At 42.1% G+C, this 24,736-nt stretch overlaps 1 protein-coding gene across 6 annotated transcripts in view; it reads right to left on the bottom strand.

Annotated features, from left to right (window-relative positions):
- FAM110B (family with sequence similarity 110 member B) overlaps window positions 1–24,736 on the bottom strand; it is a 227,659-nt gene that overhangs the window by 183,717 nt on the left and 19,206 nt on the right. For 5 of the 6 annotated variants that reach the window (XR_013277663.1, XR_013277662.1, XM_077492730.1 and 2 more), the window contains exon 2: window positions 19,744–19,810. The gene's annotated coding sequence lies outside the window, so the exon portion shown is untranslated. Of the gene's footprint in view, window positions 1–19,743; window positions 19,814–24,736 lie in introns of all 6 variants that reach the window. The other variant, XM_077492731.1, reaches the window with a different exon arrangement.

The following is a 24,736-nucleotide window of genomic DNA, read 5'->3' as shown; positions in this document are numbered from 1 at the left end:
AGAAGAGGAATTGCCTTGGACCCCATAAAATACACGAACAATAACAATAGCTGATAAGCAGAAAAAGTCGGGCAGATCACACATCACCGATATAGATAGATAGATAGATAGATAGATAGATAGATAGATAGATAATGTACTCTACTTATCCGAGTAATACAACTTCATTTTTTGTTATACAAATTAAAAAGGGCAACACAAAGCTAGTGTGATATTTGACAGAGTTTTCAAAAAACTTGCATGAATATCTGGTTTGATGGATGCAGTAGCAATTCTTAACGAATTCTTAAGGAGCTCAGATATTTTGGTTGTAATTTTGCCCTTTGTGTGCTTCAACCTAGAAAATATTTGCTCACAGATATAGGTGTTGGCAAAAACCGATGACATGAATAAAGGCGTGATTGTGAAGAGTGGGATATTTTTCTTTGGAAAGATAAAACAACTTAGAAAAGTCCAGTAAAGAAACACTGAAAATTTTCTTTGGCTACGTGTTCACTACATGTAAAACGCATTTTAAACAACACCCACCCCCCAAAATAAAAACTAAAAAAACAAAAACACATTTTTAAGCACTTTCCGCCCATCCTATAGCAGAATGACGGCCGGGAAGTGGTTCTATTATCCTGACTGGGCGTCATATGATGTCTAGCAGGATAACGTGCCGTCGTGTGCCCGTGGAGGCGCACAGCGATCAGACTGACACGCCACATCTCCGATCATGGTAAGAAGCCTCTGACACGTGACCAGCTGTGACCAAAACACAGGTAATCATTGCGCGAACCAAGAAGTGCCGGTAAATGGCATTCCTCAATTTGCGCTGACAGGGAGAGCCGATCAGCTGCTCATATGATAACCAGCACATTTGATTATCAGCACAGCCCCATCAGATGTGCCACAACAGCTGCCAAAAAGGTGCCCATCAACTGCCAGTCAGTGCCCCCTCAGGATTACTTGTCAGTGCCCAATAAAGTGCCAGTGCCAATTAGTGCCCACCACAGTGCCAATCAGTGCCCTACAGTAACACCTGTCAAAACATCAGTGCTGCCCATGAGTGCCACCTGTCAGTGCCAATAAGTAGCACCTATCAGTGCCCATCGATTCTACATATCAGTGCTTCCTCATCAGTGCCTGTCAGTGAAGGAGAAAAACAACAATTTTTTTTTTTTAGTTTGTTTAGAAAAAAAATAAAAACCTTAGTGGTGATCAAATACCACCAAAAGAAAGCTATTTGTGGGAAGAAAATAAGGCTACTTTCAAACCGAGGCGCTTTACAGGCCCTACAGTGCTAAAAATGGCGCCTGTAAAGAGCCTCTCTTGTGTCTCCAGTGTGAAAGTCTGAGGGCTTTCACACTTAAGCGGTGCGCTTGCAGGATGTTCAAATAAGTCATGCAAGCAGCATCTTTGCAGCGCTGTAGGAGTGGTGTATACACGGCTCCTAAAGGGCCCCTGCCCATTGAAAACAATGGGGCAGTGCCGCTGCAGTGGCTCTTTGCTGGCGGTTTTAACCCCTTTTTTTGCTACTAGCAGGGGTTAAAACGACACAAAAAATAGTGCCGCTTTCACTGCCAGCACCCGCCTGCCCCAGTGTGAAAGTAGCCTAAAAATTTAGCTTGAGTACAGTGTTGCATGACTGCGCAATTGTCAAATTGCGACAGTGCTGAAAGCTGAAAATTGTCCTGGGCAGGAAGGGGCAAAAATGCCCAGTATTGAAGTGTTTAAATAGGTTTATGATTTTGTGTTGGGTTGGCATTCATAGCAGTCTTCGGCCGCAGTTTGGACACCCCTAGTTTATTTTAGAGTAAAACAGTTTGTGATTACTAGTAGGATCAACAGGTGAAAACTAAACAAAATAAAACCTGCATTACAATAGCAAATCCCTGAATTTATAGCATGTGAAAGAGGGCAAGCTGATATTAAGGGGGTGGTGGTTCATTTTTTGGGCTTGCATACAATTGTAAGACCCCTTTCACACTGGGGCCGTGGCCGCGCTAAAGCAACACTCACTTTACCTCTGTTTAAGCGGCACTTTTCGGCCTCTAGCCGGACGCTTTTAATCCTAAAGAAGGGGTTAAAAACTCCCATGTTGTGGTGCTTCCGAAGCCCTGGCCATTCATTCCCAATAGGTAAGGCATTTTAGGAGTGCTAAATACAGCGCTCCCAGCCCAGCCCACCCCAAAGATGCTGCTTGCAGGACTTTTGGGAACGTCCCGCAAGCACACCGCTCGAGTGTGAAAAGTTAAAAGAATAAGAGGCAGTTTTCAGGCGCTTAGCAGGGGCAATTTCCAGCACTAAAGCGCCTGAAAACCACCCCAGTGTGAAAGGGGTCTAACAAACTTTTACTATTGTTTAAAAACATAGCAACATTTTTATATATTTTGTTTTGCTTAGGACATGGTCTCCCGACAGATAAACACAAATCAAATCTTGGCTGTCTCCTGAGGAAGTGGGTGCTGTCCCACGAAACGCGTAGAGACTATAGCTCAAAGAATGCACCAATTTAAGTGCTCTTGCTATAATATATACATACACACACACACACACACACATACACGCATAAACTATCAGGAGTATATGTATGTTCTGATAGGTCTTTATCATGACATATATCGAATGTGTAAAAAATAAAAAAAAATAAAAAAAACACAAAATAAATGATTAAATAACACATCTTTCTAAAAGAATGCTTATAAAAACCCAGAAAAATGGATGTTGCTTAAGACCTCATTAACACTTAAGCCTTTTGACTTGAAGCTCCAAACGCTCAACAAGGCAAAATCCCATTCATTTCAATAGCCCCTGTTCACATTTGAGTGTGAATGAGCTACTTTTCAGGCAGATTATTAGCCAAGGCTTATGACATCATGCACAGCTCTCTTTCGTGAGAGTTTGCCAGGAAGGGAAGAGGGATCAGTCAGAAGAGGGCCAATGAGAGCTGCAGAGCTGGAGGTGTGTGTGTAAATCTAGGAAGTGAACAAGCAGCAGCTTCAGATGACCACAATTTAAATGGATGCAGCCAGACATAGTGGAGGGAGATTTCTGCAGTATATTTGGAAAGTACACAATCACAGTATAAATAAAATATGCAAAGTTGTTGGAGGGAAGCTTCAGAATGGCAAAGATGTTTTATTACAAAATTATTCGAGCAGACCGCAGTTCCTCTTTAAAAAAAAAACGCCTATAATATTTGCAAATCTGCTAAAAAAAAAAAAACTCAAAAATGCATGAAAATGTCCGAAAATGTGAATGTAGCCTAAAGAAAGTTCAAGTTTTATTTTCTTGCTAAAGCTACAGTAAAATACATTGCATACAAAAATTAGCTTGTAAAGGTCAGGTTTTGCTATCCTTCGCTCTCCTGTTTGGTTTTGTTTTTGCTAAGAAAATAAGCCAAATTATATACTGCTAATGCTCATGTGAACTGTCAACCCTCATGGGACCCTTTCTTGCCATTTGTTTGACATCTTCAAGATGGGAGAAGTCCGTTTGTCCAATCATTGTCTTATGCAGCTGTGGAGATTATCCCTGGCCACACATAAATCCCATAATGCTTTTTTCCACCACTTTAATTTTGGGCCCTCCGCTAACACATGATGATCATGTTCATCTCCCCAAAATATCTATATTAAAGTTCCTTTACCGCTGCAACTTCACTTTTTAAATGTTAACCTGTTAAAAAAAAAAAAAAAAAAAAAAAACTGTTCAACCCAATTCTGTATATACAGCATCTCACAAAAATGAGTATATCCCTCACAATTTTGTAAATATTGTATCTTTTAATGTGACAACACTGAAGAAATGGCACTTTGCTACAATGTAAAGTAGTGAGTGTACAGCTTGTATAACAGTGTAAATGTGTCGCCTCAAAATAACAGCCATTAATGTCTAAACTACTGGCAACAAAAGTGAGTACACCCCTAAGTGAAAATTTCCAAATTGGGCCCAATTAGCCATTTTCCCTCCCCTGGTGTCATCTGAGTCATTAGGGTTACAAAGTCTCAGATGTGAATGGTGAGCAGGTGCGTTAAATTTGGCATCATAGCCCCCCCCCCCCCCTCTCATACTGGTCACTGGAAGTTCAACATGGCACCTCATGGCAAAGAGCTGAGGATCTGAAAAAATAAAAAATAAAAAAAGGAAGAATTGTCGCTCTACATAAAGATGGCCTAGGCTATAAGAAGATCGCCAAGACCCTGAAACTGGGTCTGAAGCACAGTGGCAAAGACCATACATCAGTTTAACAGGACAGGTTCCACTCAGAACAGGCCTCACCATGGTCAACCAAAGAAATTGAGTGCACGTGCTCAGCTTCATATCCAGAGGTTGTCTCTGGGAAATAGACGTACGAGTTCTGCAGCAATGCTGGTAGAGGTTGAAGGGGTGGGGGGCCAGCCTGTCAGGGCTCAGACCATACTCCGCACACTGCATCAAATTGGTTTGCATTGCTGTTGTCCCAGAAGGAAGCCTCTTCTAAAGACGATGCGCAAGAAAGCCCGCAAACAGTTTGCGGAAGACAAGCAAACTAAGGACATGGATTGCTGGAATCAGGTCTTGTGGTCTGAGGAGACCAAGATAAAAAAATGTTTTTGGTTCAGATGGTGTCAAGCACGTGTGGCGGCAACCAGGTGAGGAGTAAGAACACAATTGTGTCTTGCCTACAGTCAAGCATGGTGCTGGGAGTGCCATGGTCTGGGGCTGCATGACTGCTGCTGGCACCGGGGAGCGTTCATTATGGAAACCGTGAATGCCAAAATGTACTGTAAAAAACTGAAGCAGAGCATGATTCCTCCCTTCGAAGACTGGGCCGAAGGGCAGTATTCCAACAGAATGACCCCAAAACATACCTTTAAGAAGACCACTGCCTTGCTAAAGAAGCAGAGGGTAAGACCTAAACCCTATTGAGCATCTGTGGAGCATCCTCAAAATGGAGGGTGGAGGAACCCAAGGTCTCTAACATCCACCAGATCCGTGATATCAGAGGACAAGTAGAGGACTCCAGTGGCAACCTATGACGGTCCGGTGAAATTCATGCCCAAGAGGGTTAAGGCAGTCCTGGATAATAATGGTGGCCACACAAAATAATGATGCCTTGGGCCCAATTTGGACCTTTTCACTTAGGGGAGTACTCACTTTTTTTACCAGCGGTTTAGACATTAATGGCTGTGTGTTGCATTATTTTGAGGGGACAACAAATTTATACTGTTATACAAGCTGTACACTCACTACTTTACATTGTAGCAAAGTGTCATTTCTTCAGTGTTCTTACATGAAAAGATTCAATAAAATATTTACAAAAATGTGAGGGGTGTACTCACTTTTGTGAGATAATGTAATCGACAGCAAAAGTCAACACAAATCTCAACCTGCAGCTCCCACGAAAGTGCTGCAACTAAAGCCTGTAACACAAGTTTTTGTTCATTCAACCCGGCGGTAAGCCTCTGCAGCAGGCCGCTGGGTGGCTTTGTTTTAAGGCAAGTCCTTCATAATGTGTTAGTATGCAATGCATACTAGCTCATTATACCTTTGCCTTGCAGGGGGAAACTTTCTTGCCCCAAAAGTTTGCTACTGCTCTAAGGGTCTTTTCACATGGGTGGTCCACTCGCTCCACTAATCCCCGCCCGCCGAGCAGGCGGATGACAGGTACGTCTCCGCACAGTGAGCGGAGACGGACCTGTCAGAGTCCCGCTCTCCTCTATGGGGAGATCGGATGAAACCAGACCACCTGTTTTCATCCGATCCAATCAACGGATGGAAAATAGTGTCACCATCCGTCTTCATGTCACACACTGGATCAGAGCGGACATGTCACCGCTGACATCCGCTGTTCCATAGGCGTGAATGGAGTGTCCGATCAGGTCCGCCTGAAAAATTGACAGGCGGACCTAACGGAAAGCCCCTGTGAAAGGGGCCTAAGGCTTGCCATACACGACTAGAATGCTCTCAATAAATACGCAGTCTGAATGCGCGAAAAGCAATCGATTCCCCTATCCTGGCTAAAGCGTGAATCAAGGAATCTTCACTGCCAGATATCATATTTAGACAGCTGCAACAACCGTGGCTTCCTCAATACTTGAACAGTGACGGCATCCAATTGGTTCTAAATCAGCTGGCAAATTTTCCATTAAGCCCCTCTTAATTTTATATAATAATAATAATAATAATAATAATAATAGAGGATTTATATAGCGCCAACAGCTTGTGCAGTGCTTTACAACATGAGGGCAGACAGTACAGTTACAATACAATACAGGAGGAATCAGAGTTTACAATATATTGAATTATGATGAACCTTGTGGTTCTTACATCGCCACCCATGGACCAAATTTGAGTGGTTAAAGAAATTGGCTGAAGTTCCAACCAGCTTTTCTCATAGTAGTGAATAGGCATGTTCCGTGCTGCCCCATCCCATAGCGCAAAGCCTGGCGTCTCAGCGATCTGAGCACTGCCACAACTGGCTGACAATGTCCAAAAGCCATGAGGGGCATCACCCAATTCAGCTATATAGTCTACTGAATTGCATGAACATTTCATATATACGGGTATGATAACAATACAACCAGCGCCAAGCAGATGGACTCCCATTTGATAGTGAACAGATAGCTATGAAATCAAGCACTGGTTTTCTTCTCAAATCACTATTACAATGTATTTTATATGTTTCCTTTCTTGTATGTTTGTAAATGCAAATGTTTTTTAGTTTGGTGGAGAAGTCTTAAAACCCCCATCAAATTGTCTTTTGCCATCTGCTTTCAGCCGGGCAGACTTCCCTTCACTTTGTGTAAGGGAGACTAAACAAGCGAGAGGAAATCTCACAAAGTGAAGGACCTTATCTTAGACAGCAGTCACTAGAACATTTGTCCCCAATGAAAGATCTCCCATCACCCACTTACGCTCAAGACAACTGGAAAAAGGAGAATTCCATCCTACGTTCGACCTCGGTGACAATGGTCACCGACTCAAACTGAATGATATCCCCAGTGGGGACACAAGGTGTAATAAAAAAACACTTGACAAAGGGTCTATCCCTTCTCTACTTCGAAAAGTTTTACCTTTACGTACACTTTAATAACCTAACCTCTCCAAATGTGTTATTTAAATACAAATATGGATTTTGCAGAAGATCAGCTGTACTGATATGAGTAATAGAGTAGGCGTGCTATAGCAGCACTCATGGATGACAACTTTGATTATTCATGCCATTGTGTAAAAGGAGTGAAATTCCATGTAACAGCGTCGTGCCATCCGCCTCTGCTCAGCACAGACAGCCTTTCAACTGCCACCGGTCCTAAAAATCTATTGTGCTTCAACAGATCAGACCGTTATACAAAGATGTCAGCAAAGGATTCCAAATGCTCAGAGGCAGAGGTGTGAAATTGTTGTTAGGTCTTACGCACTGCACAATTAATGTACTGCACTGAAAACAAAAAGGTGGTAGGACACCTCAGGTATTGGCGTCTACCTCAGGTATTGGCGTCTACCTCACCACCATGATGGCTACCAGCTGACAGAGTGGAACAAATCTCCTTGGAACATTACAAAAGTGAGAGCATTTCATACATATGCCGAGTAGTATGATGTGAAGATCTATTTTTATTATTACCATCACTTTTTTTTACTGCAATGTTGTAACTAGTGAAAATCAATAGAACCCAAAAATACAGCCGTTTGCATTTCAAGAATCCACCCCTTCCATATTTTCGCACTTTGAACTTGAAATTAAAGATTTAATTGGATTTTTTACATTTATTTATACAATATCTTAATGAACAAGGATTTTAGTGTGACAAAAGAAAAAAAAAAAAAAAACCTACACACATTTTTTGGGATTCTCCAAGTAATAAGCAGCGTTTTGATCCTGCAGAGTTACCACTGGCCTCCTAACTATTTGGGGTGACATTTAGGCCATGTATCGAATGTACACTATATTGCCAAAAGTACTGGGACACCGTCTTTTACACGCACATGAAATGGCATCCCAGTCTTAGTTCCGCCACCCAAAACTCGCTCATCCATGTCTTTATGGACCTTGCTTTGTGCACTGGTGTGCAGTCTTGTTGGAACAGGAAGGGGCCATCCCCAAACTGTTCACACAAAGTTGGGGGCATGAAATTGTCCAAAATGTCTTGGTATGCCGACGCCTTAAGAGTTCCCTTCACTGAAACGAAAGGGACCAAGCCCAACCTCTGAAAAAACAACCCCACACTATAATCCCCCCTTCACCAAATGATTTGGACCAGTGCACAAAGCAAGGTCCAGCAAGACGTGGAGGAGCAAGCTTGGGGTGGAGAAACTTGAAAGGCCTGACCTCAACCCGACAGAACACCTTTGGGATGAATTAAAGCGAAGACTGCAAGCCAGGCCTTCTCGTCCAACATCAGTGGCTTGATCTCACAAATGCGCTTCTGAAAGAATAGTCAAATATTCCCATAGACACATTCCAAAATCTTGTAGATCGCCTTCCCAGAAGAGTTGAAGAGGTTATAGCTGCAAGGGGTGGGCCAACTCAATATTGAACCCTACGATGCCGTTCAAGTGCGTGTAAAGGCAGGTGTCCCAATACTTTTGGCAATAAACTGTATTAGTGGTCCCTATAAAAAAAAAAAGTCTACATGTGGACATTTGCATATTACCAATGACAGGTTAAATTCATCTAGAGTTTGGATGATGATGTACCAACTGTACAAGGTATGTACATAAGTTACACATCAGATCATTTTGGGAGTATCTTGGGTTTTAGTAGGTACACCTTTGTTTTTAAGATGTGCCTACGTGTCTCTATGGTCTGTGTAATAACATTTATAATTTTATACAGTCAGTCATAAGAGTCATCTATTTTCCTTTTTCATTATTGGATTTTATAAATGCATAAATCAGAATTTACGTGGAATCCCTATAACAGTAGATACTTTTATAGAAGTTGTGTCTGGTTGATGATGCCTCCATTGCTGCAGAAGTTCACCTTACTCTAATAACAAACACAGCTTGCAAAAAGCACATGTTGCAGAAAGTCTGCTTGTCAGCTATATTACATTTGCTACTCAAGCAACTTCTGTCAATTTCATCATCGCACATGGGTCAACGTTCTACAGCAGGGGTCTCTGGACTTTTAACAAAAATAAATAAAAGGAGAATTTACTATCCTTCAGACTTTAGAGGGGCTGAACTGTGGCAAGTGGAAATGGAAAAAAAAACAAAAAAAAAACAAAAACAACAACATTACATAACATCTGTCAGTGGGAGGAACCTGTGCCCCATCACCCTTGGCGTCAGTGGGAGGAACCTGTGCCCCATCACCCTTGGCATCAGTGGGAGGAACCTGTGCCCCATCACCCTTGGCATCAGTGGGAGGAACCTGTGCCCCATCACCCTTGGCGTCAGTGGGAGGAACCTGTGCCCCATCACCCTTGGCGTCAGTGGGAGGAACCTGTGCCCCATCACCCTTGGCGTCAGTGGGAGGAACCTGTGCCCCATCACCCTTGGCGTCAGTGGGAGGAACCTGTGCCCCATCACCCTTGGCGTCAGTGGGAGGAACCGTGCCCCATCATTCACCACACAAGAAAATTAGGATAGAGAGAGAAAAAAAAAGGGAAAAGAAGAACAAAGAGTGGTACATCCCAAAATGTACCATAAATGGGTTTTAATACTGTAGAAGTGGAAGGCACTAAATGTCTGTGTGCAAATTATTGGTCTTGCCGTGGGTGCTGACAACCCATGCTACGAAAATAATTTTACTGTTAGGGGTGTGCACAACTTGGGAAATTTTTATCAAGGGGTCACAGGCACTAGAAAGTTGAGAACCACTGCCCTAGATGATGCCAGAACCAAAAGATTGTGCCTTTCTTACATGGAGTAAAGCAGATTAAAGCATTGTCAGCAGGGAACTGTGACATATCCAAGGTAAAATTATATTATATTATATATATTATAATGGGCACCGCATGCGCCGTAGACAGCGGCGTGCTGGCGCACTGAGCGTGGCATCCTCGATAACGAAGATGCCGCGTGTGTCGGCTCCCGGGTGCATGAGCGGGAGTGACGTCATCGCGGCTTCGCCGAATGACAGCGGCGGAGCTGCGAGACCCACCGAGAAGATGGATGCGACGGACTACAGGGGACTGCGGTGACATCGCTGGCTCCTGTGTCAGATAAGTGACACATAATGGGCTACTATGCGATGCATAGTAGTCAATTATGCTTTGCCTTTGCAGGGAATGAAAGAGGAAGTAAACTCATCAGGGTTTACTTCCTCTTTAATGCATAATCCTACAATTGATCTGTTGCTATTAAGATACTCAAGGCCATCACATACATGCACTTTGGTTGCCCTTCCACTTTACAGTGAATTAATATTTTTCAAGTGTGGGGAAATTTCTCTTGAGACCTTCCCCTTGGTTAGGCAAAGCAAGCAGGAATGGACAAGGGTTTTAAAACTTCAAAATATGAGAAAAAAAAAGCTAAACTCCAGCCAAACAAAATAAGTATACAAACCGTCCCCCATCAAAAAGGAGTTAAGGTAAGACACATAATCTTGTGAGTGTTCCATCTCTGCCAAGCTAAAATAACTACATGGCATAATAATGGTGCCAACACTTCAATGGTAAGACAACTACTAAGGATTGAAACTTCACATTTCTACATGTACTACATTTGTGATACAATTACACACTTCATCAACCATATTTTCACCATCTAAAAACATAATTAAAAATTTCTATCCAAGGATTATTTTCCCTTTAACGAGTATAGAGCAAAATGCAGTAGGCGTATAATAATCCAAAGTAATATTGGTGTAACCACAAAGAGCGTATTTATGTCATTTTACAAACCATTGCTTTCTGTAGTTCAGTCTCCAAAAAAAAAAAAAAAAAAAAAAAAAAAAAAAAATGCAAATTTTTGATTGATTGATAAAGCTGAATATTTCTATCATTTCCTGAAAAAAAAAAAAAAAATATATATAATAATTTTTACTCACAAAAGCTGAAGCCCCTTCTAAGATCTCTGCAATCCTAGTCCAGTTCCGTTGCTCCACCGGGGATGTGCCTTCACACACAAATCAGCAAAGATCTGGAGCCAAAACACAATGGCCAAATGGCAAAACTTTATTGTTCAGCACAAGCACAGACACTCCACCCAGGATCCTCCTTCTCACGTTCCGCCCCCCTACTGGGGCTTAATCATACAGCTTTATGATTAAGGCCTAGTAGGGTGCAAAACATGTGAGAGGAAGGATCCTGGGTAGAATGTCTGTCTGTGCTGAACAATAAAGTTGACTGTACCCTTTGGCAGCTGTGTGTGGCTCCAGAGTTTTGCTGAAAAACAACTTAATGATTACTAGAGAAGATACCCGAGACAACAATGCATTTGTCCACATCTGGTACTTATTGCTAGCCTCTCATCACTATTCGGAGTCACAACAGTTTACAGATTTACTTAAATGAGTTACTCACTTACTAAAGTTATGACACAACATACCAATGTGAAAACAATCTCAACAATGAAATGTCCAGCCAATCCTCTGCGCCACGTCATACATGCCTGGTTAGTGGCTGACTGGGAGCCAGCAAAAACCAAAATCACATACTGGAGTCATTATGACAACTAAACATTCCTGCTGTGCAGAAGAGAGGAACAGTAAACTAGAGAACTGCAAAGCTTTTCTTAGAGGAGGAAAAAGAGAAATAGATTTTAGCTCAGTTTCTGCAGCTCAGAAAAGAGGAAACTTAAAGTGGTTCTAAGGTCTCAAGGTTTTTACCATAATGAATTCTATGCATGAAGATAAAAACAAAAACACCTCTGTGTAGCAAACCCCCCTAATACTTACTTGAGCCCCATCCCGTGATGTGCACGAGATCCCCGGCTCTCCCTCCTCATTTGCCGAGACAGCAGCAGGAGCCGTCAATCACAGCTTGTGAGCCAATGAGGAGAGAGAGGGCTGAACCACGGCTGTGTGTGTGAAGGAACACGCAAAGCCGTGGCTCAGGGGAAAGCCTGCTTGGGTACCCCCATTGCAATCTGTTTGCTCTGGGGGGGGGGGGGGGGGGAGACACTTGGCAAGAGGGAGGGGCCAGGAGTGCAGGCAAAGGACCCTAAAAGAGGAAGATCGGGGGTTGATCTGTGCAAAACCACTGCACAGTGCAGGGAAGTATGACATGTTTGTTATTTTTAAAATAATTTTAAAAAGCCATAATTAATCACTTTAAGATCGTAAATCCAAAACGTATCTCTAAGAAAACACACACCCGAATCCCAACTCTATGGCTAATGTGCATGCATCTCTCAAGTCACCATGTGCCAGTAGTTTAATGCTTAAGCTTAGCAAAAAAAAAAATAATCATACCAACTGTAGGTTATGGTATGGTCCTTGTGCTGATGTGTCCCTTGTGATTCTTCTTCCAGTAGAAATCTTCCTCTGTCCTACCCACCCCCACTATTGAGATCTGCCAGTCTGGCTAGGGGTTAAAGAGGTAATAAACCCAAAGCCAAAAATGTATATTGTAGCGTACCAATCATTATATGAAGTGGCTGCATTTGTTTTCTTTTTTTTTTACCCTCAGTTTTCACCCGGTGATCTGCCCAATAACCTAACCCCTGTATTATGGTGTATCTGAATGAAGGAGAAAAAGACAACTTTGTACAGCAGTCTGAGGGGAGGGAAGCGTTAGATGCTAAATTTGCACCAAGTCTTCCTTGCCTCTGAAGCCAGCCAATGAAATCGCTACGTCGAGTCAATTTAGCGGCAGTCGCAAAGCATTGTGACAGTATGCGAACATTGCCCTCTGCTGCATAATGCAACAAGGGGGGGGGGGGGCGGTTGTCGGGTGGCAAAAACACAGCTCAACCATGCCATATTTCTTCCTCCCCAACCGCAAGTCTAAAACAAGCTCTAAGTATATCAAAGTTTGCTAGTATGTCTAACAAATTGAATCCAAAACGCCAGCTAATACTTTATAAGCAGTTGCAAACTTTTTTTCATCCTTTTGGGATAACCATTTTACATAAACAAATGCTGATCATTGTAAACACCCCTGTCAGTGCTAAATGATTTGTCTCATCCCTGCAACTGCTACAACTGCAGGACAGCTTGTTCTTTTGAAAAAAAATAAAAAAATAAAAATAAAAAACAGACTTGCTGGCAGGATCACCAGGTAAAAATAGAAAGAACGCTTAAAAAAAGAAAAAACAAACACATACAGCCATCACATCCAAGAACCATTAAGCTGCAATATAATAAAAAAGGTTTGCTTTTGGATTTAATAACACTTTAGTAAAGCTAAAGGGCTGATGGGAGATATCATCAAGAAGGCTCGCCTATGCCCGCCCTTTTCTGCCATTCATAGAAGCCATAGTACAAGTTCTATTGATTAACCTGTAGCTATAAGAGGGCGGAGCTATCATCTGCCTATCCCCCACTCATAGAATGACAGATCTGGAAGGAATAGGTGGGGATAGTTGAGCTCACTTGATGACAATTCCTGACGGCCATTAAGTTGTATTAAAAGGGTAACTCCACTTTTGTGGAAAAACAAAAACAATAATAGGAAGGAGGGAGTAATACAGAGGAAGACTCGCGCCTGGTACACACGATGAGATGATCATCCGTTTTTATTTAAATTTTTTTGCATGCTACTTTCATATCAAAAATGAAGCGTTTAAATTCTTCTACGAGAGAATTAAAATGTGTTTTTGTAGTGTACATGTATTGCAACGAAAACTGTACTGTTTTTAACACGAAAATCGTACGATCTGGTATTGTACAATAAAAAAAAAAAATTTGTGCTTGTCCCATCGGATAGTTTTGCATGAATTGTCGTGATCAGCTCTCAAAACCTGTGTACCAACAATTAAATCATCGTATGATCGCTGCAAAAGCGGTATATTTCAGACGCTTTTCTGATCATGTACGGGCAGCAAAAGGGTGGGCCAACTCAATATTGAACCCTACAGACTAAGACTGGGATGCCACTAAAGTTCATGTGCGTGTTAAGCCTCATACACACGATTGGACTTTGTACAAACTTTCCCGTAGACTTTCGTACAAAGGGCTTTGGCCGTAAATTTGTATTGCATACACACGATCTGACTTTTTAGGCAACAAACGTAGTGACATTTCAACGTACTGATGACACTTCAAAAGAGGACGTTCAATTACTCCGGCACCACCCTTTGGTCAACTTCTGTATTGTGGTCTGATCTTTTGCATTGGTTCTGAGCATACGCCTTTGTACTTTGTACAAAAGTCCAATGGGTTTGTGTACACACGATCGGACTTTGCTCCATTGGACTGATGTTGTCAAAAAGTTTGTCCGTTCGGACAGCCAACAAAAGTCAGATGAAAAACTAAAAAGTCTGTCCGATGGAGCGTACACACGGTCAGATGTTGCCTTAGAAAACAGCTAATTTGATTGTTTGTTGTCAAAAAGTCCGATCGTGGGCCTTAAAAAGTAGGCATAGATAGATAAAATAGATACATATATGCGTATTTTTATTTTATTATAAATACACAAATAGACATTTCAGTAAAATGATTGATGTCTGAACACTAGTCCAGTGCATGAATGGCCAATGTATTTAGAATAACAGCCCCCCAAAGCATTGGATTTGTCAGCGACAGCACTACATGAGCAGGTTTTTTTTTTTTTTTTAGGAGATTGGAAGTACCAGCCCTTTCGGTAATATGGATAACGTATACTCAGAGCCGATTCAGCTTGAGAGAGGGACGAGACAGGGGTGTCCCCCATCACCCTTGCTTTTTGCTCTGGCAATGGAACCATTAGCAATTGCGATTAGATCAGCGACGGGTATGCATGGGGTTTCAGAGGAAGTCAGGGGAGGATAAGATCGCATTGTATGCAGACGACTTCTTGCTTTTTCTTGGTGACACTGAGTCATCTTTAACTGTGGCAATGAATATAGTTGAGGAATTTGGATGGTTCTCGGGCCTGGTAATAAACTGGGAAAAGTCAGCACTTTTGACTGTTGATCCATTAAGAAGCCCCATACTGTTTAGAACCCCTCAGTTAAAAGTGGTAGAGAGGATGAAGTATTTAGGCATATGGTTAACGAGGGACCCAAACCAATATCAGTAATAATTTAATCCCACTCCTGGTTACATTCAAGTGTAAAAGCCATATCTGGAGCCGACTCCCCTTGTCTGTGGCGGGGCGAAGCAATTCGATTAAAATGATCTGGATGCCGCAATTGCTGTATAATTCCCCAGCCTGGATAGGAAAAGAATGATTTTAAAAAAATAAAATAGAACCAATTTGGAAGAAGGGCCAGGCTACAAACGCTGCAGTTACTAACAAATGGGGGGAGCGTGCCTGTCCCACACCCTCTAAATTATTTTTTTAGCGGCCCAGTTGCAGCATTGGGGGGGGGGGGGTGGAATGATGCTACTGGGAGCCCCACATAACACTGTAAGACTCCTTTCACACTGGGGCGTTTTTCAGACGTTTTTCAAGCGCTTTAGCGTTAAAAAAAGCGCCTGTAAAGCGCTTGAAAGAAGCCTCATCTGCAGTCCCAATGTGAAAACTTAAACTAGCAGCGCTTTACCAGCATTTTTTGAGCGTTAATGGGGCTCTTTTAACCCCTGCTAGTGGCCAAATAAAGGGTTAAAAGTGCCCACAAAATGCTGCTGCCAGTAGCGTTTTTTCATGCGTTTTTCGGGCGTTTTACAAGCGCTTCCCATTGATTTCAATGGGAAGGGCCGTTTTAGGAGCGTTGTATTCACCGCTCCAAAAGCGCTGCAAAGAAGCTGCTTGCAGGACTTTTTTTTTGCCTCAGTCTGAAAGCACTCGGGCTTTTACATTGGGATTGCAGTTGCAGCTTCTTTCAGGCGCTTTTTTAACGCTAAAGCGCCTGAAAAACGCCCCAGTGTGAAAGGGATCTTGGTGTGAAAGCACTCGGGGTTTTACATTGGGATTGCAGTTGCAGCTTCTTTCAGGCACTTTTTTTAAACGCTAAAGCGCATGAAAAACACCCCAGTGTGAAAAGGGGTCTAATAGAAGCATTGGAAGCAGATTATTTTCCCCTTAGAAGCCCTAAATTAAAGATGGCTATAAAAGTATGGCAGTTGGTTAAGACAGTAATGGGGTATAAGAGGGTAACAGAATACGCCCCCCTCTGGAATAACAAACATCTGCAAGAATTGTTGCCCATGGGGGAAGGAAGAGCAATGAATGGGCAAAGCAGGGTATAGGCCGATTGGCCTAATTGTATGAGGGTAACAGTTTGAAAACATTTTCAAAATTAAGGAGAGAGTATGGGGGGGGGGGGGGGTGGATGGGTGTAACAGGAGGCCGTTTAGAAGTTAAGATAAAATTATTGTTCTGTGATAATATGTCTGTGTAAAAATTTGAAATGTACGCTTTGTATTTGAGAAAATAAAGAATATTTAAAATGATAATGGGGTATTATTTAGCCTACCCTCCCAGTACGACTAGAGCGACCAGAGACATGTTATCACACCGATTATCTCCCACAACCCTGCCACTCACGCGGTGTTGCCATGACAATACTATTAGCTCATCAATTTATGTGACTGTGCTGGGAGATAATATTCAAATCATTTGTAAATGTAAGAAGTTTTAAGTCATTTGTGAATGCAAAGTACTGTTAGTACCCCACAACTTTACAATTATTCTAAATTGCCATTTATTTGGATTTGTCATGCATCTTACTCAAGTCACCTTTTTATTCAGCTGGGATCAGAAACTAAAAAAATAACTAGTTTAGTTTAAAGTCTAGCTCCAAACAAGCAAAGTTCACTAAATAATTCTGCAGAGGAAAAAGCTGGGACATGAGAAAGAAGAAAAAGAAGAAAGAAAGAAGAAAGAAAGAAGAAAGAAAGAAGGAAGAAAGAAGAAAGGAAGGAGAAAGAAGGAAGAAGAGAAAAAAGGAAGGAGAAAGAAAAAGAAAGAAAGGACACAGATTTCAGGGGCATTAACCAGGTATGGTATATCCTGTATATAGTTATAAAGTTCAAATCCATTTCATAATAATAATAAAAAAAAAAAAAAAAAAAGAAGAAGAAGTGTGTATATATATTTCATTAAATCATTTATATTTATTTTCTCCACCTAATTACAAGACAAAAAATAATAAATCACAAAAGAAAAAAAAAAAAAAAAAATCACCTAAATAAAAATGCACAATAAAATGCTTTCTGTAAAATGTTCCCATGTCTGACATTCCTAATAATGGACAAATGGGATCCTGCAGATGGACCCCAAGGGGCATGACAAATTAACCAAGAGGTACACAGACTGCCAACGGACTATGTGGCACAGCATGAAAATGCAAGTTCGGCATCTTTCCACTGAGTTTATGCCAAGTGTTCAATCACAAGAAAGCAGAAAGTTTGAAAACACGCATAGTGGAGTTGGAAATGGTCCAGAACAAGATTTTCCACCGAAGGTCTTTTATAAACTACATAATAAAAATACCCTACTGAATTCTGGTGTATTGAGTTGCTGAAAAAAGTAAATTAGAATGCATAGCCAGGTGACAATAGCTGAAGAACCCAAGTGGTCGATGTTCCTGATGTAGAACGGATTTCCTCGATATATATACAGAAGGATGCTAAAACCATAGAAGTTTATTATCTGCACAGCCAAGACTATTCTAAAATCAGAGTCGACCCTACAAGGATAATTTAGAGAAAAGTAGGCCAGCATTAAAACCTAAGCCCAAACAAAAACTTTTTTTTTTAAATTTCAAATAGACTTGGGAGGAGCGGATATTTCTGTGTGGTTTCTTTTGCTTTCCCAGAGTCCGTTAGGGAGATTTTACCTTCTTAGCTTTGTAGTGGCAGTAAAATAAATGAGTGGGGGTGTGGAGGGCAAGCGGTCAATGGGATAGAAATATGAATATGATCGCATCACTTGCCATTCGCTTGAAGCTAACCCTTAGGCCTCATGCACATGGGCACTTACTAGCTTTTCTGTGCCGAGGCAAAAAAAAAAAAAAAAGTGAGCCACAAGTGCCACATACAGCTGCCAATGCACGTAGATGGTTGTAATCGGCAGTGCTCTAGCAAACATTAACGGCATTTACCCGTGTAGGAGTGTACACGCTTCTCTTGAACATGCCACTTTTGCATTGGGGGGGGTGGAAATTGCTATACATGTACAACGCTGGTAACCGCCCATGCAAACGTCATCAGCGCTTACCTGTGCACAGTAGTGTAGAGCAATTCAGTTGCACTAACAGCTGTATGTGAAAAATCTTTGTTAAATCCCCTAGTGGACCCAGTGCATGTAGTACACCGTCCTATTGACATTCTATGCAAGGTTAAACAAAATAAAAAATAAACTATTATTCCGTCAGTGCTGTGTCGTTGTTCCTCCCTGTATGAATCCCAATTTTTGGTAGTTCTTATGGGGGGCTCTCTCTCTAGGCTGATGGTTTGTTTACTATTATGAATGAGCAATCAGCACTGCAGTGGTGTGTAGGGTAGGCTATAGATCATGCAATTTTGTTCCCTGCAACCACGAGTTGCAGGGGAAGAAAAAAAAATAATAATTGTCTAGGATTCCCTTATCAACACAGTTAGTGTTGATGGGAGAATCCCACCCCAGAGCTATTGTGTTCTGATGCGGGGGGGGCGCAGAGAGCTGTTGTCCCTGCCGGGAAAACACAATTATTGTTAGCAGCTATAACCGCATGCTAGAAATCTGAAATGCCATTTGTACTGATGGATTGACTTGGGTACAATCAGCCTGCCCATAGATGGATCGAATCTCTACCGGACCCTGCTGAACTGGCCAAGATTCGAACCAACTATGGCCGGCATAACAGAGCTGTCAACTGCTAGTAAACATACACAGCACTCCCAGATCTATCACACATCCCTAAAGCAGGCCATACATTATGCAATTTTCTTTCCTTTCACCACTGGTTGAAGTGCATATTAGCCGTGATTATGTACATTGCTCTATGCACACTACAAATCCTATAGACCATATAGGGAATGAGCAAGAGAGGGTGGCTACATTTCTTCAATACAGTGGCACCATGGAGAACTAATGCAGCCACCCTCTAACAGGAAGTCAGATCACCGTATGAAGCAAAAAAAAATAAAAAAAAATAATAATTTTTATAAAAATATTTGAAGACAGAGCAATAGAAGCCTTAAACCCAAAAGCAAACATTATATTGCACCTAACACATTCTTAGATATGACGGCTGCATTTGTTTTCTTTGTTAGCCTTACTTTCCTTTATTTTCATGAATTTGCAAATCTGTTTTTCAAGTTCTCTTCCAGATCCATTTGTTTACAGGGATGGGACAAAACCATTTAACACTGGCTGGGGGTGCTCAGATTTTAATCCCAAAAGAAAAAATAAATTGTATTATAAAGTATGAGATTGAGTTTGGCTTCAAATTTGCTAGTGCATTTAAATCTGCTAGTATATTTAACACTCCCCTCTCCCTAGACTGATAATGCTGCTGTCTGCTATGCCCCTGTGCTCATTCATCCCAAGGATAATACAGGAGGTGCGTTACCGGCCAGATCACAAGGTGAAAAAACGAGGGGGGAGGGAAAAATAGAAAACAAATGCTGCCACCATATCTAACGATTGGTAAGCTGCAATACATGACATTTTTGGATTTGGGTTTCAGGGGCTCATGTGTGGACACATTTACTGCATGTATATGGTGTGTTTTGATGATGGAAATTCTTGTCACTGGGTTTTTAAACAGTAGAAAAACATGAATTCTGTTTGAATCATCTCAGTACAATCCTACCTTATGGACGCCTTGTCTTGAATCGGGTTTGGTAGTTCCTGAAGAGGTCTAGTGATGACCCGTATTCCTGCTGACACACAAGGATAAGGGATTAAAACCAGCATTATGCTGGGCAACAGGCTAATCGTCTAAAGGCTACTTATGCTATATACGTGTGATGAGCTATAAAAAATAAATGAACGAAACTTAAAAAAAATAAAAATAAATAAAAAAAATGTATTGCATACGGTTTGTCTACAAAACTATTTTCCAGCACTCAGAAATCGCAGCCTACATTTTAATTTTTGAGCAAACGTTTTCTTTCAAAATATTTGAATTTATTACACAATTTAAAGTGGTTGTAAACCCTTACAAACCACTTTGACCTACAGGTAAGCCTAGATTAAGGCTTACCTGTAGGTCCAAGAAATATCTCCTAAACCTACACGGTTTAGGAGATATTTACAAAAAGACAGCCACCGCTGTCTACGGCGCAGGCGCACTGGGCAGGCCACAGATTGTGGCGATATGCCGCGAGTGTCGGCTCCTGTGCGCATGCGCGGGAGTGACATCATCGCTGCTCTGGCGAATCACAGCAGCGAGACCCAGAAGTCACTCCGGGATACATGGCAGCGGAGGACCGCTTCGGGGGCTTCATTCTCAGGTAAGTTATTCATAATGAGCTAGTATGCTATGCATACTAGCTCATTATGCCTTTGCCTTGCAGGTTCCTTTTTTTATTTATTTTTTTCAACTGCCTTTACTTCCTCTTTAAGGGCAACAGCAAAAACTAAAAGTGGTATTAACCGCTTCCTGACCAACCGCCGCAGTTATATTGATGCGTGAGGAGACTGATGGAGTGAATTGAAGGGTAGAGAGAAATAGATTTGGGTGTTGTCAGCATAGAGATGATATTGAAAGCCATGGGAGGCTATCTGCTCACCCAGGGAGGAGGTGTAGATTCTAGAACAGTAAAGGGCCAAGAACTGGACCTTGGGGGACCTGGGCAGAGAAGGAAGAGGAGATGAGGAAGTAGAATTGAAAGTAAGTAAGTGACACCGAGGCGCCATGCACACTGGCTTAAACGTTGCTTCTACAGTTTTTTTCTCTTGTTTTGTGTTCTGCCTGTAGAAGCTACTTAATGTTATAGAAGAAAGAAAGAAGGAAGGAAGGAGGTGAGGGAGGAAAGAAAGAAGGAAGGAAGGAGGTGAGGGAGGAAAGAAAGAAGGAAGGAAGGAGGTGAGGGAGGAAAGAAAGAAGGAAGGAAGGAGGTGAGGGAGAAGAGAAGAAGGAAGGAAGGAGGTGAGGGAGGGAAGGAGGAAGGAGGTGAGGGAGGGAAGGAGGAAGGAAGGAAGGAAGGAAGGAAGGAGGTGAGGGAGGGAAGGAGGAAGGAAGGAAGGAAGGAAGGAAGGAAGGAAGGAAAGAAGGAAGGAAGGAGGGGAGGGAGGAAAGAAGGAAGGAAGGAAGGAAGGAGGGGGAGGGAGGAAAGAAGGAAGGAAGGAAGGAAGGAGGGGAGGGAGGAAGGAAGGAAGGAAGGAAGGAGGGGAGGGAGGAAGGAAGGAAGGAAGGAAGGAGGGGAGGGAGGAAGGAAGGAAGGAAGGAAGGAAGGAAGGAGGGGAGGAAGGGAGGAAGGGAGGAAGGAAGGAAGGAAGGAAGGAAGGAAGGAAGGAAGGAAGGAAGGAAGGAAGGAAGGAAGGAAAGAAGGAAGGAAGGAGGGGAGGGAGGAAAGAAGGAAGGAAGGAAGGAGGGGAGGGAGGAAAGAAGGAAGGAAGGAAGGAAGGAGGGGAGGAAAGAAAGGAAGGAAGGAAGGAAGGAGGGGAGAAAGAAGGAAGGAAGGAAGGAAGGAGGGGAGGAAAGAAGGAAGGAAGGAAGGAAGGAGGGAGGAAAGAAGGAAGGAAGGAAGGAAGGAAGGAGGGGAGGAAAGAAGGAAGGAAGGAAAGAAGGAAGGAGGGGAGGGAGGAAAGAAGGAAGGAGGGGAGGGAGGAAAGAAGGAAGGAAGGAGGGGAGGGAGGAAGGAAGGAAGGAAGGAGGGGAGGGAGGAAGGAAGGAAGGAAGGAAGGAAGGAAGGAGGGAGGGAGGAAAGAAGGAAGGAAGGAAGGAGGGAGGAAAGAAGGAAGGAAGGAGGGGAGGGAGGAAAGAAGGAAGGAAGGAAGGAAGGAAGGAAGGAAGGAAAGAAGGAAGGAAAGAAGGAAGGAAGGAGGGGAGGGAGGAAAGAAGGAAGGAAGGAAGGAAGGAAGGAAGGAGGGGAGGGAGGAAAGAAGGAAGGAAGGAGGGGAGGGAGGAAAGAAGGAAGGAAGGAAAGAAAGAAGGAAGGGAGGGGAGGGAGGAAAGAAAGAAGGAAGGAAGGAAGGAAGGAAGGAAGGAAGGAAGGAAGGAAGGAAGGAGGGGAGGGAGGAAAGAAGGAAGGAAGGAAAGAAAGAAGGAAGGGAGGGGAGGGAGGAAAGAAAGAAGGAAGGAGGGGAGGGAAGGAAAGAAAGAAGGAAGGAGGGGAGGGAAGGAAGGAAGGAAGGAAGGAAGGAGGGGAGGGAGGAAGGAAGGAGGGGAAGGAAGGAAGGAAGGAAGGAAGGAAGGAAGGATGGAAGGAGGAAGGAAGGAAGGAAGGAAGGAAGGAAGGAAGGAAGGAAGGAAGGAAGGGAGGAGGAAAGAAAGAAGAGAAGAAGAGGAGGAGGAGGAAAGAAGAAGGGGAGGAAGAGAAGGGAGGAAGAGAAGGGAGGAAGAAGGAGGTCAACCCGTATGAAAGGCAGCCGAAAGGTCCAGAAGTAGGAGTACAGAATAGTGTCCATTGTTTTTTTCCATTAGTAAATAGTATGCGAGTTTTAGGAGAGCAGTTTTTGTGGGGTGTTGAGGGCAAAATCCAGACTGAAGGGGATCAAGAAGGTTTTCCTTAATGAGGTGGTCCTTCATTTGGTTGTACTGTAGACCAGGCATTCACACACTGCTCTCTATATCAATACACCGTACCCAGGACCCCATGGTACCCTAAAACGTACATTACGTACTTCATCTTTTGGGTTGAATAACAATAATAGTATCATGCAATCCAGAGGACAGAAGACATCTTGCACAGAGAAGAAGTACTGTATGAGGACAATTAGGAAAATATGAGTAGGGCAGCCAGAAGGGTTTATTTTCTTTTACTTCTTGGAGACCAGAATATAAATTGAATGGATTTATTTATGTGTGTTTGAGTACTGTTGAGAGATGCTATTATTTTTCTTTAGGATTATTGGCTGGGAGGTGTTGCACTTTAGTGCAGGTTTACGGATTTAATTTGCCAATATAAAAATAAATTGGTCTGGAGTTAATGTTTAAGAACAATGGTGCAACTGCAAGATTCTCAAGTATTTCTTACAACCCGACATCAAATAACTGCAGATGTCTGAAGCATAAAAGTATTGGATGGCTTTATTGGGCTTTTCAAAAAAGGAGAAAAAAAAAAAAAAAAGTAGATGTTCCCTCCTATAAAATATAACAGACATAATAGCTACTTTCCCAGTTACCTCATTTGTTTCTCTTCCAACAAAGTGTTCATCAGTTTTCCAGGCCTACATGAAAGAGATTATACACAAACATCTTACTCTCGGGATGATAAATTATAGTGCAGTAATCGTGCTCTGCTCTCATACACTGAAAGACAACACCATCCAGGCCTACAATTACTCTCCTCTAATTATATACTCTGGCATCATACTGCCAACAGAAAAAAAAAATAAAAAATTCTCAACTTGCTTTATCAAGACTTGGCAAAGCATACTACTAATTGCAGAATTTTATTTGGCTTAAGGAGCATGCATGCCACGTGATGGATACAACCCGCAAACACAGAGCCAAGTGTCAAGTTTTCAATAAACACACGCACGGAAACTGAAATTAAGTCACGGCTTCACTTCTGACACGAGGAACAGAACGTTACATCACTCCATCCAGACAGCCAGACAGCCAGACAGCCAGTATCATGTAAGACGTCGTACTGCGACTCAATCTCACAAATCAAAAGTTCAATTTGCTGCTTAGTCTTCAAAACAAATAATCACAATTGTATTCAAAAAGTCATCATTTGCATCCAAACTGCAAACTTTTATTTTTTTTATTTTACACATGAATTTTTTATTTATTTTTTTAAATGAAAACCACTCTGGAACTACAACGCATTTGGGTTCTTACATTAGCTGTTCTTTCAGTGAAAATCTGAGGTCGAATGAGACATTGACAAAATTCTGCAGACTGTCTAGTGACAAAAAAAAAAAAAAAAAAAAAAAAGGCTCCTCTCCCACTGAAAAAGAAACTGGTAATCTGTTACACACTACAGACAATTTTTTAGGTTTTGGATTGAGTGGGTAAGGCTCCATGCACACTAGCATTTTTTTAAGCTCCTAGAAGCCAGAGTTATCCTATGTGTCCATGCACACTACTTTAGGCTAGTAGAGTTTTTTTGAGCTCTCGTTTCCCCCTTTTCTTAAAGGAACTGCAAAAACACTAACACTCGTAAAATGCTACTAAAAAAGCTATTACCAGCATTTATTAGCTTTTTAAAAAATAAAAATAAAACACACCACACACACCACGCTAGTGTGCATGGAGCCTAAAAGATATTTTTTTTTCCAATTTTTTTTTCCCCTTTCCGTCATCTCATCAGTGAGATTTTCTCATACACTCCATTTCTATGACAGCAGTACAAAAAAGTAAGGGGGGGGGGGGGGGTAAAAATTGTGCTTTTCTGTCATGGTGACAACCAGATAGCAATATCAACAGAAGTCTCCACCACTCTACTAAAAACATCATGTTTTCTCTGACAGACGTTAGGAGGCAAAATGTATCATTGAGGGGGACACAGGCGACTATAAAAACCTGACACAGGCTCTAACCCTTCCTGCCCTATCCATAACCAAACATGTTTTGACTGATGTTTATAAGAGGAGATCTTTTTTTTTCTTTTCCCCTATAGGGCTAAAGACCATTCAGGTTGCGAAATGGAAAGAACTATAAGACCCCTTTCACACTGGGGCGTTTTTCA

Source organism: Lithobates pipiens, unplaced genomic scaffold (assembly GCF_037356315.1).
Source record: "Lithobates pipiens isolate NorthernLeopardFrog02 unplaced genomic scaffold, aLitPip1_a1.2 Scaffold_19, whole genome shotgun sequence".
Lineage (NCBI taxonomy): Eukaryota > Metazoa > Chordata > Amphibia > Anura > Ranidae > Lithobates > Lithobates pipiens.
The sequence above is the reverse complement of the archived record's forward strand: the minus strand, read 5'-3'. Positions and strand labels throughout refer to the sequence as shown.